The sequence below is a fragment of the Littorina saxatilis genome, linkage group LG8, assembly GCF_037325665.1.
Source record: "Littorina saxatilis isolate snail1 linkage group LG8, US_GU_Lsax_2.0, whole genome shotgun sequence".
Classification (NCBI taxonomy): domain Eukaryota; kingdom Metazoa; phylum Mollusca; class Gastropoda; order Littorinimorpha; family Littorinidae; genus Littorina; species Littorina saxatilis.
This window is the reverse complement of record NC_090252.1, coordinates 41465716-41476575: the sequence shown is the minus strand read 5'-3', so window position 1 is coordinate 41476575 and position 10860 is coordinate 41465716. Positions and strand designations below refer to the sequence as shown.

The 10860-nt window shown below is 43.6% G+C and overlaps 1 non-coding gene across 1 annotated transcript; it reads right to left on the bottom strand.

The window, feature by feature from the left end:
• Window positions 1–10298: 10298 nt before the first annotated feature.
• Trnan-guu (transfer RNA asparagine (anticodon GUU)) lies at window positions 10299–10372 on the bottom strand. The gene has a single exon. It is a non-coding gene; the product is annotated as a tRNA-Asn (tRNA).
• Between the last annotated feature and the right edge of the window lie 488 nt (window positions 10373–10860).

Genomic DNA, 10860 nt, shown 5'->3' with positions numbered 1-10860 from the left:
CCCATTACCATCCTCCTCCTTAAGACAAGTGATGATTTTCAAAAAATATGTTTTACACTTGACATCACTGGGGAAACTTTAGATGCTGTTGTCTCAGAATTATTTATTTACCAGCCAGAAATACTCTCCCCCCCTCTCTCTCTCTCTCTCTTTCTCTCTCAGTGCGTGTCTGTGTACAGGCGCGAACGTGTGTGTGTGTGTGTGCGCACACGTGTGTGCGCGCGCACGTGTGTGTGAGTGTATGTGATTAGTGCGTGCGTGCGAGCGTACATGCGTGCGTGTATGTATGTGTGCGTGCGTCCGTCCGTCCGTGTCTGCTGTGTGCGTGTGAGAATGTGCGTGCGTGCGTACGTGCATGTGAGTGTCTCACCACTGTGACCTAGCAATACCATACTACAAACGCTGGTGTTTGATTCCACTACTATTGGGAAATGCAGTCATAATTACGAGGGAAATGTAGGACAAATGTCCTCAAAGTCTCATTCTTAATGCTATTAACATTTTGAAGTTGTCAGAATACGAACACTGGCCCAAGTATCGATTGCTGACACAATCTGTTGTGAGATAATAATTTAAAAAAAAAGAAGTAAGGGGTTGGGGGGGGGGGGGAGGGACTTAAAGATTGTATAAGTTACGTATCATCTATATCGACACAATGGCACAGGTACACACACAAAGTCATATACAAACAGAACCAAGCGCACGTACGCATACACTTATTCACTTGCACGCACGTTCACACACACAAACGCTTGCACGCGCACCAGCCTTGTAATCTTACTTTATTTTTCGTTCACATTAACACGCTCTGCACTCGACCCCCCCCCCCTCACCCCCACCGCTCCCCCCTGCCCAACATGACACACAAGTCCCCCCTGCCCCCCCCCCCCCCCCGCCCCCTCCTTCCGCACACGCCACCATACTCCACCAAGGTTTGTGTGGAATCAGCGCTGTCGTTATTTGTCTGCTCATTCTTGTATCTTTCCTCCACATAACAATTCCTTATCCAGAGGCTGGACCTAGTGTACGAAAGGGAGGGGCAGAGGTACAGGTGAGGGTCTGGGGGACGTTGAAATTTAGCATTTGAAAGATGTATTTATGGTCTCTTCTTGAGAAAAAAAGAAAAATATATTTGTGATGGGGTGGAAGGATGTGGATAATATTGATTGTTGACTCTTGATGTAGTAGTTGGGTGAATGTAGTCACCTAGTAGAAGTAAACCCCGAAGTTCAGGAGTACACCATGTGGGTGCCTCTTTAGTGTCTTGCACTGAACGAACATCACTTGCTCTCGTAATGGACTTTCACTCACATGTAGAGAATGATAGACAAGAGTTCACTGGCACAGACCGACGAATCACTTGATGCAACATGAAACTCTGGAAAACCATGTCTGTCGATTCACATTTCTCTTTATTTTCTATTCTTCTCTTCTCCTCACCAACCCAGCTCCCAGCCCGAAGGCCGGGAGGCCACACCAATAGTACAATGCAATCTACATCAGTATGTCTCCATGATAACAAAGTACAAAAACAAGTACGTCCTCTCTCTCCGAGATAGTTCTCAGTTCTCTCCCAAAATCTCAAATGCTATCATGTACATGGGGATGGGTGGCGTCAAAAGCCACCAAAATCTCAAATGCTATCATGTACATGGGGATGGGTGGCGTCAAAAGCCACCAATCAAGAGTTAGCTAACAAAACTGACATCACTTCTCATTGGTCAGTAAAGACAAGGAAAGGGGGGAGGGAGGTAAGAGACTAAAACCTCCAAGCCACCTGGCATCTTCTATGATCTACCCTGTCAAAAGAAATGACACCCACTTGACAAAACGCCGAGTCCAACGATACCCAGACAGGCTGGCGGCACATTGCATAACGACCACCTGGAGTCTCTCTCTGGGAGGGCGGCTTGACGTCAAAGGAAACCATATTATGTTCCCTAGTGGACACAGCCGACTGAGCGAGTTTACGACCTCCAGGTGTCTGAGCATATCAAAATTTAACTTAGAACAGATAATGACATTACACAAAACATAAAGCGATGGGCAAAACTTACACAAGACAGGAATGACATAACAACATTATAACGAATTAGTAGCCAGTTTAGCACTTGGCTACATATTACCGGGTAACAGGTGGCGGGAGGGGGGGTGAGGCTTCGTGAACCCAATACCCCCGCCCCCCCCCCCCCCCTCCTCTCCGCTAGATCCAGCCCATATCTCCAACACTGATTTAACGTGTATTCTTTTCTTTTCAGGTGTGAAAAAGACTCTGGGGAAAGCGTTTCGTTCCTGTCGATACAACTGCCCAGCCTTCACCGGAGCAGTCAACATAATCCAACTTTCGCCAAAGTTGCACGTCTCCTTGAAGAAGAAAAAAACGCGGTCTTTTTGCACCGGACACCTTTTACGCTTTCGTCTTTCAAACAGCGCCTAAATTCACCAACCAGAACTCCAACCACACACCCAACAACATGATCCTGAAAATAACCCTGCTGGTGGTAGCTGCTGCCCTGACGTCAACGTGGATGACGTCATCCGTGACGTCATTCCAGATCGCAGCTAGAAACTCTCGCTGCGTGGCGTGTAACATCAGCGCCTTACCGGACTCAACGTTCACTCAAAGGTACCTGGGTGGGTGCATGGTGTGTGGGGAGTTCTACGGGTCCGAGGTGGAACACTGCTGTATGTGCTACATGTCCTGGTTCAGGGACTGTGTTGACGCCACTGGCGTCACTGGCCGTACGTAACGTCCTGCTTCCGCAATAAATGCTATGACGTCAGGACAGGGATGACGTCACGCTGGAAGGGAGTCAACGACTGTGCTGCTGCCGCTGGGGTAATATCTTCCTGGTTCCAAAGATACCCATGACGTCACGATAGCGATGACGTCATGCTAAAAGTGATTCAACGAATGTGGTGCCGCCGGTGGGTCCACCGGCTGTAACATCTCCGTCGCCAAAGACGGCTATGACATCACGACAGGGATGACGTCATGCTAAAAGTGATTCAACGACTGTGGGTCAAGCGGCTGTAAAATCTTCATAGCTCCGGGTACAGTAATGTGACGGCGCGACATCATGACGTCATTGAATCGGACGTGGTGGGCCTGTGTCACGTCATGGCTCTGATGACATCATTTGTCGGACATGATAAAACGTTGGTGAACAAGTGTGACACTTGGGTGTTCCGTTAACTGACCGGATGCCTTGATGAGGTTATGGCTGCTGCAGAATAAACCGAAAGATGAAGTTGGCGCAAAGTCAGAGTTGCTTCTTGTTTATTTATTTTTTTCTTTATTGATCTGTTTACTGTTTCCTTTTTTATGTATTCCTTTTTGTGTGTGCAATGGAAGTTGTTTCACGAATCAGCGAGCGAAGGGGATGTAAGGAACGGGAAGAAAATAGTGAGTGTGTGTGTGTGTGTGTGTGTGTGTGTGTGTGTGTGTGTGTGTGTGTGTGTGTGTGTGTGTGTGTGTGTGTGTGTGTGCGTGTGCGTGTGTGTGTGTGTGTAACACAACCACACTGAAGCAGAATCATGACACAATCGCATAACAATAAACAGTCGTGTTCCAGTACTTAACCTCTTTCAACAGAGAGTTGTTTCACAGCGTGACTGTGAACATACTGACTGCTCCCTGTTGAAAAATACAATAAATAATGACTGCTCCCTGCATGCAGCACCACATCTACTGTACCGATTGGAATGCAGAAAATCTGTATGCGAGAATAGTCTGATGATGAAGTGAGTAAACCTTTACACAGTTCCGATTTTCCTCACCCCCTACCCCATCCTACCACATTTCCCTTGAAACATGCATGCCAGTTTGACTGAAGTAAATATAAAATAACAAGGGTTTATTGTTTTGCGATTAGTGAGATGATGAAGTTAGAACCCCCCCCCCCCCCCCCTGTCAACCCCGTCCTTGGATCTTGCATGCCATTTTGGCTAAAGTAAATATTACGAACAAAGGTCGATGTTGTGTTGGTTAAATTCCTGAATCTTGAGCTAAAACGTTTGGAACAATGCAAGAATTAATCTGAGCTCCCACAAAGCTAATAAACCTGTTGACACAACAAATAACGCAAAGTGTGCGTCTCAGTGAAAACAAAGTAAAAGCTGAATCGACCAGAACAAATAACGCAAAGTGTGCGTCTGAAAACAAAGTAAAAGCTGAATCGACCAGAACAAATAACGCAAAGTGTGCGTCTGAAAACAAAGTAAAAGCTGAATCGACCAGAACAAATAACGCAAAGTGTGCGTCTGAAAACAAAGTAAAAGCTGAATCGACCAGAACAAATTAAAACAGAAAACAAAACAGAACAACTCCAACTAAAACAAAGAATATACGGGGGTGTAATAAGCAATAGCCAACCAACTAACCAACCAACCAGATAAACTAACCAACCAACCAAATAAACAGAGACAAAAGGGAGAACATTATACCCGCGCCCAACGCCCCCGTTGGAAGAGTCGGTTAAAACTCCTTTTTAATAAACAATAACTGCTCACTCTGTATTTTACATATTATCATATATATATATCTCCCCATTATGTAGGGCATACAATCTAACTGACCCCTGTCCGCATCACTAAACCGACCAACACCCACGACTCCGAGAATGCCGCGAAGCACTACACTAATTCAGTGACACTTGCGCTATTCCGAGATTTTGTTTTGTAACAGCCGACCGCATGCGAAACCGGCACGGTTGGCCTAGTGGTAAGGCGTCCGCCCCGTGATCGGGAGGTCGTGGGTTCGAACCCCGGCCGGGTCATACCTAAGACTTTAAAATTGGCAATCTAGTGGCTGCTCCGCCTGGCGTCTTGCATTATGAGGTTAGTGCTAGGACTGGTTGGTCCGGTGTCAGAATAATGTGACTGGGTGAGACATGAAGCCTGTACGTGCTGCGACTTCTGTCTTGTGTGTGGCGCACGTTATATGTCAAAGCAGCACGGCCGCCCTGATATGGCCCTTCGTGGTCGGCTGGGCGTTCAGCAAACAAACAAACAAACAAACAAACCGCACGCGAAGTTGACCCATACCGCCAATGTCGTGAATATCGCAATGCGAATTGTCCATCTGTAGCACATGTGGTTGAATTTGGGGAGCGTAGTAACTATTTTGATATAGACAGACAAACAATCACTTCTAACACTGAAAATAAACTTATCGGACAAATTGTCTCGCTTGTGTCTTCTAAGCGAGTTTCTTTAAATACTACTAATGGATGCCGCTAATGTTTTCAGAAACGGATGGTTTACGGGAGGCTGGATTGCATCTGACCGCTTGGAAATTGTTTTGTTGTAAGGCCAAAGAAAAAAAAATAGTCTGTTTACGGTAACATAGACCAAAAAAATAGGGTCGTTAGGTCGGGATATTTTTTTTTTCCCCAAAAAATCATATTTGTACGTTATTTTGCCCAAAAAAAACACTTTTTTTTTTTTTTTTTTTTTCCCAAAAGCCAAAAAAAAGTCTGGGGTCGCGCGAATAAAATAGGGTCGGTCGGGTTACCGTAAACAGACTATATTTTGTTGTTGCCTAAGTTAAATCAATATTCGGTAAAACCCATGACATTCCTCAATAACACCAACGCGTAATTGGTTGTATTCCTCTTTTCATTCTCTGTCAAGATTTCCGTTATGTGTCGGCCTCTAGGCTCAAGTAATCGGTTCCCAGACACTACCAAAGCAACCCCTTGGGGCTGAAAATGAACACCCGAGGTTTGTGATGAAAGCGGTCACCTCAGCAGTACGTCTGACCACCGCTGTGTGTGCAATGACCCGAGTACTGACATCAGGGACATAACTGTGTTTGTGTTACGGGATCTTTTCTTTCGGAGGGAATTCCATTCTCACTGGGTCGTTAAATGTTAAAGTTTTGAAACGTATCCGGTTTCACACTGTTGTTTTGCGTCTGTTGTTGTTTGTTTGGTTTGCATTGATGCTGTGTGTGTGTGTGTGTGTGGTGTGTGTGTGTGTGTGTGGCTGTATCTGTGTCTCAGTGTGTGTTTGTGTGGCTATCCAGGCTGTGGCTCAGTGTGTATATCTGTGTGTTTGCGTACGCGAGTGCATTCCGGCGTTAGTTGTTGATTTTACCACTGAACAAAAAGGGAAAATGATCGTCTGAACATAAATCGTCTTAACCCTTTGTGTTTGTCTTTTCCAGACGGAATTATATAAGACTAGGGTTTCATAACAATATAAATTGTCTCTTCATTATCATTGATACGCAGAAAAAACAAGAGAAATACGACACAATGTCATATTGTCTGAGATGAAGTTTGTTGTTTTTGTGCAAAGCAGGACATTGTTTTCGAGTGTGACATTTGTCGAGTTGGACGAGATCAATGCGAATTAAAAAAAAAAACCACACACACCTGCCAAACCGTGACAAACAACTTGAACAGAATATAAAATCTATAAACTCCAATTAATGGGGGGTGGGGGTGGGGGGTGTTAAAAAAATGGGTGAAGCCGGCAAACATGACCGAAACATCCTCAATTAAACACACTCACACACACACACACACTGACACACATATATATATATATATATACACGCACGCACGCACGCACACATACACACGCACGTACGCACACACACACATACACGCACGCACGCACGCACGCACGCACGCACACACACACACACACACACACACACGACATATGAACAAACAAACACACACGCGCACACACACACACGTGACACACACACGTGACACACACACACACACACAAACACACACACACTGCACAGATGGACAGACATACATACAGAGCACGCACGCACACACGCACGTACACAAGCAAGCACGACTGAACACACAGCCTGGGACACACCGACACGCACACACACGTGACACACACACACAATCACACACACACACACACACACACACACGTACACTGAATGGTTGACTCTTTTTCACGTTATTCGTTCAAGTTCTCTCTTTCGTTCTGTTCATTCTGTCTTTCTAAGTTATGTCCATGTCCATGTTTCTTTGTTGTAATTCTCCATGAAGTCTGTTGCTACAAGAGTGACTGAAGAAGTTCATTCATATTCAGCAAGACACATTCCTCCGCTTTCACATCAATACACTGATGCACACAGCAGAGAAGCACTCTCTCTTTAGCACACTACTTCACAACAGGAGTGTTCGCGGTACAAAGCGACGCCAGCTGTAAACTTTCCCCCCCTTTCTTTGTGATGGCTAGGTCGCCAAGGGGCGCAACCAAATTTGAGTAATGCGGAGTAATCCCCCTTCGTTGTAGCACATTTATGTCGTCTGCTTCAGTTACACATCTGTGTGAAGATCTTCAAATTGTACAGTCGAACTTGCCCTTGCGACCCACTCTACATAACGACCACCTGCTCATAACTACCACGCAAAAGGATCCACGATTAGTTTATTTCTACTTTGTTCACCTTTCCATAGCAGCCACCTGTCTAAAACGACATTTTTGGCCGCTGGTCCTATGGGTGGTTGTTATAGACATGTTCGACTGAAGTAGAATTATGGTCAGTCGGTGCAGGTGAGGTCTTCAGGTGATCTCCACGAGACGTTTGAGTAATTGTCCAGGTAACGAACAGGTAAGCAGACATACAGTATCTATCTACACAAACAAACCCACGGACTCGACATGGAAACCACAGACACATGACACGAGGTGGGTGAGGAGGGGGTTGGTTTAAACAATGTTTTATTAAATCAAACATGGTACAACAATACAACGATAAACAATAGGGACACGAACTTAAGCGAACGCTTATATTACGCGCCCTACGTAGTTACAAATTAACAAAAATATGATGTCGGACAAACATTACTTATAAACTATGGAACTATCTAGGTCAACAGCATAGTTGAAGCAAACCAAAAAGAACAGGAAAAAGCTAGCAGGAGGAAGAGGGGGAGGGTGGAGGTGGGACGAAAGAATGGTAGGTACATATGAAAGATGAAGGTGGTTAGCGCATACAAAAAGAGGTGGTGAGAGGGGGTTGGGTATGGGGTTTGCTCTCTAAGCTGCCTTAGACTACTAACTAGTGGAAGGAGAGAATTAAAACGCCACCCCAGCCCCCAGCTAATCTGTGTCAAGTTGTTAACCCGTGATTTGTAAAAATGTAAAAACTTTTTACAAATTTAATTACGTCGAACCTAAAACCGCAATTCGCAAAAATGTAAAAATGTAAAAATATCGCTAATACATGCCTTTTATTATCATTAATATTTGTTGTTTAGAGCCTCTATGGTGGGGGGTGGTTTGGGCCGGACAGGTAAAATATTACGATTTTTAGCATAACAAAGAAAGAAACAAGTCGCGTAAGGCGATTTCGAAATTACTACATTTAGTCAAGCTGTGGAACTCACAGAATGAAACTGAACGTAGTCCGCCGCTAGTGCAAAAGGCAGTGAAAGTGACGAGCCTGTTTGGCGCGGTAGCGATTGCGCTGTGCTTCATAGCACGCTTTACTGTACCTCTCTTCGTTTTAACTTTCTGAGCGTGTTTTTAATCCAAACATATCATATCTATATGTTTTTGGAATCGGGAACCGACAAGGAATAAGATGAAATAGTTTTTAAAACGATTTCGGAAATTTAATTTTGATCATAATTTTTATATTTTTAATTTTCAGAGCTTGTTTTTAATCCAAATATAACATATGTATATGTTTTTGGAATCAAAAAATGACGAAGAATAAGATGAAATTGTTTTTGGATCGTTTAATAAAAAAATAATTTTAATTACAAGTTTCAGATTTTTAATGACCAAACTCACTCATTAGTTTTTAAGCCACCAAGCTGAAATGCAACACCGAACCCCGGCCTTCGTCGAAGATTGCTTTGCCAAAATTTCAATCAATTTAATGGAAAAATGAGGGTGTGACAGTGCCGCCTCAACTTTTACAAAAAGCCGGATATGACGTCATCAAAGGTATTTATCGAAAAAATGAAAAAAACATCCGGGGATATCATACCCAGGAACTCTCATGTCAAATTTCATAAAGATCGGCCCAGTAGTTTAGTCTGAATCGCTCTACACACACAGACAGACAGACAGACACACAGACAGACACACACACACTCACACACACACACACACACACACACACACACACACACACACACACACACACACATACACCACGACCCTCGTCTCGATTCCCCCTCTATGTTAAAACATTTAGTCAAAACTTGACTAAATGTAAAAATGACAAAAAATCTAATAGTTCTCTTGGTTTAAACTGTTTTATTTAACGTTTGTGCATTATTTACAAAAAACGCATATTGAGTAAACAACAACAAGCATAATGCTTATAGTGGTGTTCACTATTTCTAGAAAATTACATATAATATAAATGGCGGCTATTGTACAGTTTAAATGAAAAGCTTGCAAACATGAAAAGAAAATTGAATGAAAATTGTACATCAAAACAAAAATCCGTTTGGGAATACATATATAATATTTATGGTGTTTGCGAGTAAGAGATAGGGAGGGAGAGAGGGAGGGAGGGAGGGGGAGAGAGGGGGAGAGAGAGAGAGAGAGAGAGAGAGAGGGGGAGAGAGAGAGAGAGGGAGAGAGAGACAGACAGAGATAGAGAGACAGAGAGAGAGAAAGAGAGAGAGAGAGAGACGAGTAGACGTGTCGAATTTGCTTATAGTTCTCTTGACTTTGTCTTTGGGGTAGCGCGACTCTGTTGCTGCTAGCTTTCCACTGGGAGGAAGCGACCTGAATTTCCCAGTGATGGGACAATAAAACAATGAAAGAATAATGACAAAAAATCTAATTGATCCCTTGACTTTGGGGTAGCGCGACTCTGTTGCTGCTAGCTTTCCACTGGGAGGAAGCGACCCGAATTTCCCAGCGATGGGACAAAAAAGTAATGAAAAAATAAATAAAAACCTAATAGATCCCTTGACTTTGGAGATGACAAGAAAATATCGGGCACATTTACGTGATTTGTTACATTTTTACAAATCACGGGTTAACACAAGTGCCTGTGATATTGCAAACAGCATCGAATGCTACATTCATAAATAAACTAAAAGAGAAAGATAAAAAAAAAAGTATTGACGAAAGTATAAGATTTCTTATAAGTTAAACAAGCACGCTTTCACACGGAAGTAATTCTTTGGAGTTTGCCCCGATTGTCTCCTCTTTACCCCCCATAAAAATAAAATAAAACACACAAAAAACATTATAAAAATGTAAAATATAACTCAAAACACACAGACAAACACAACTTCATAAAATACTCTTAAATAAAAAAAGTTCCAAGAAAAAAAACATTACGTCCCTGGGTGGGCTTGAACCACCAACCTTTCGATTAACAGTCGAACGCGCTAACCAATTGCGCCACAGAGACCGCTGAGAGATCGTGCGAAAATAACTGCATTGAGCTTGAGGTCGGCACAGCTGTTATGCAAATAAGCCAGCGGTCTTGTCTCGTCACTTAGTTTCAGGTCACATGTACACGGAGACTGCGGACTAGCTCAACTTGCAATACATCTGCCAGGTACACAGCGCTATGGCTTAGTGAAATTACCTAGCACAAACAGAAAAAGACACATTCACACGCTCTTTTTACATGTAGTCAAGTTTTGAATACTTGTTTTATCATACGGACGGGGAAATCGCGACTGACGAGGGTGGTGGCCCTGTGTAGTGTGCGTGCCGCGTGCGCGCGTCGGTCTGTGCAGAGTGATTCAGAGAATACTACTGGACCGATCGTCATGAAACTTGACATGAGAGTTCCTGGGTATGATATATCCCCAGAAACGTTTTTATTTTTGCGAAAAATGTCTTTGATGATGACGTCATATTCGGCCGTTATTGATAGTTGAGGCAGCACTG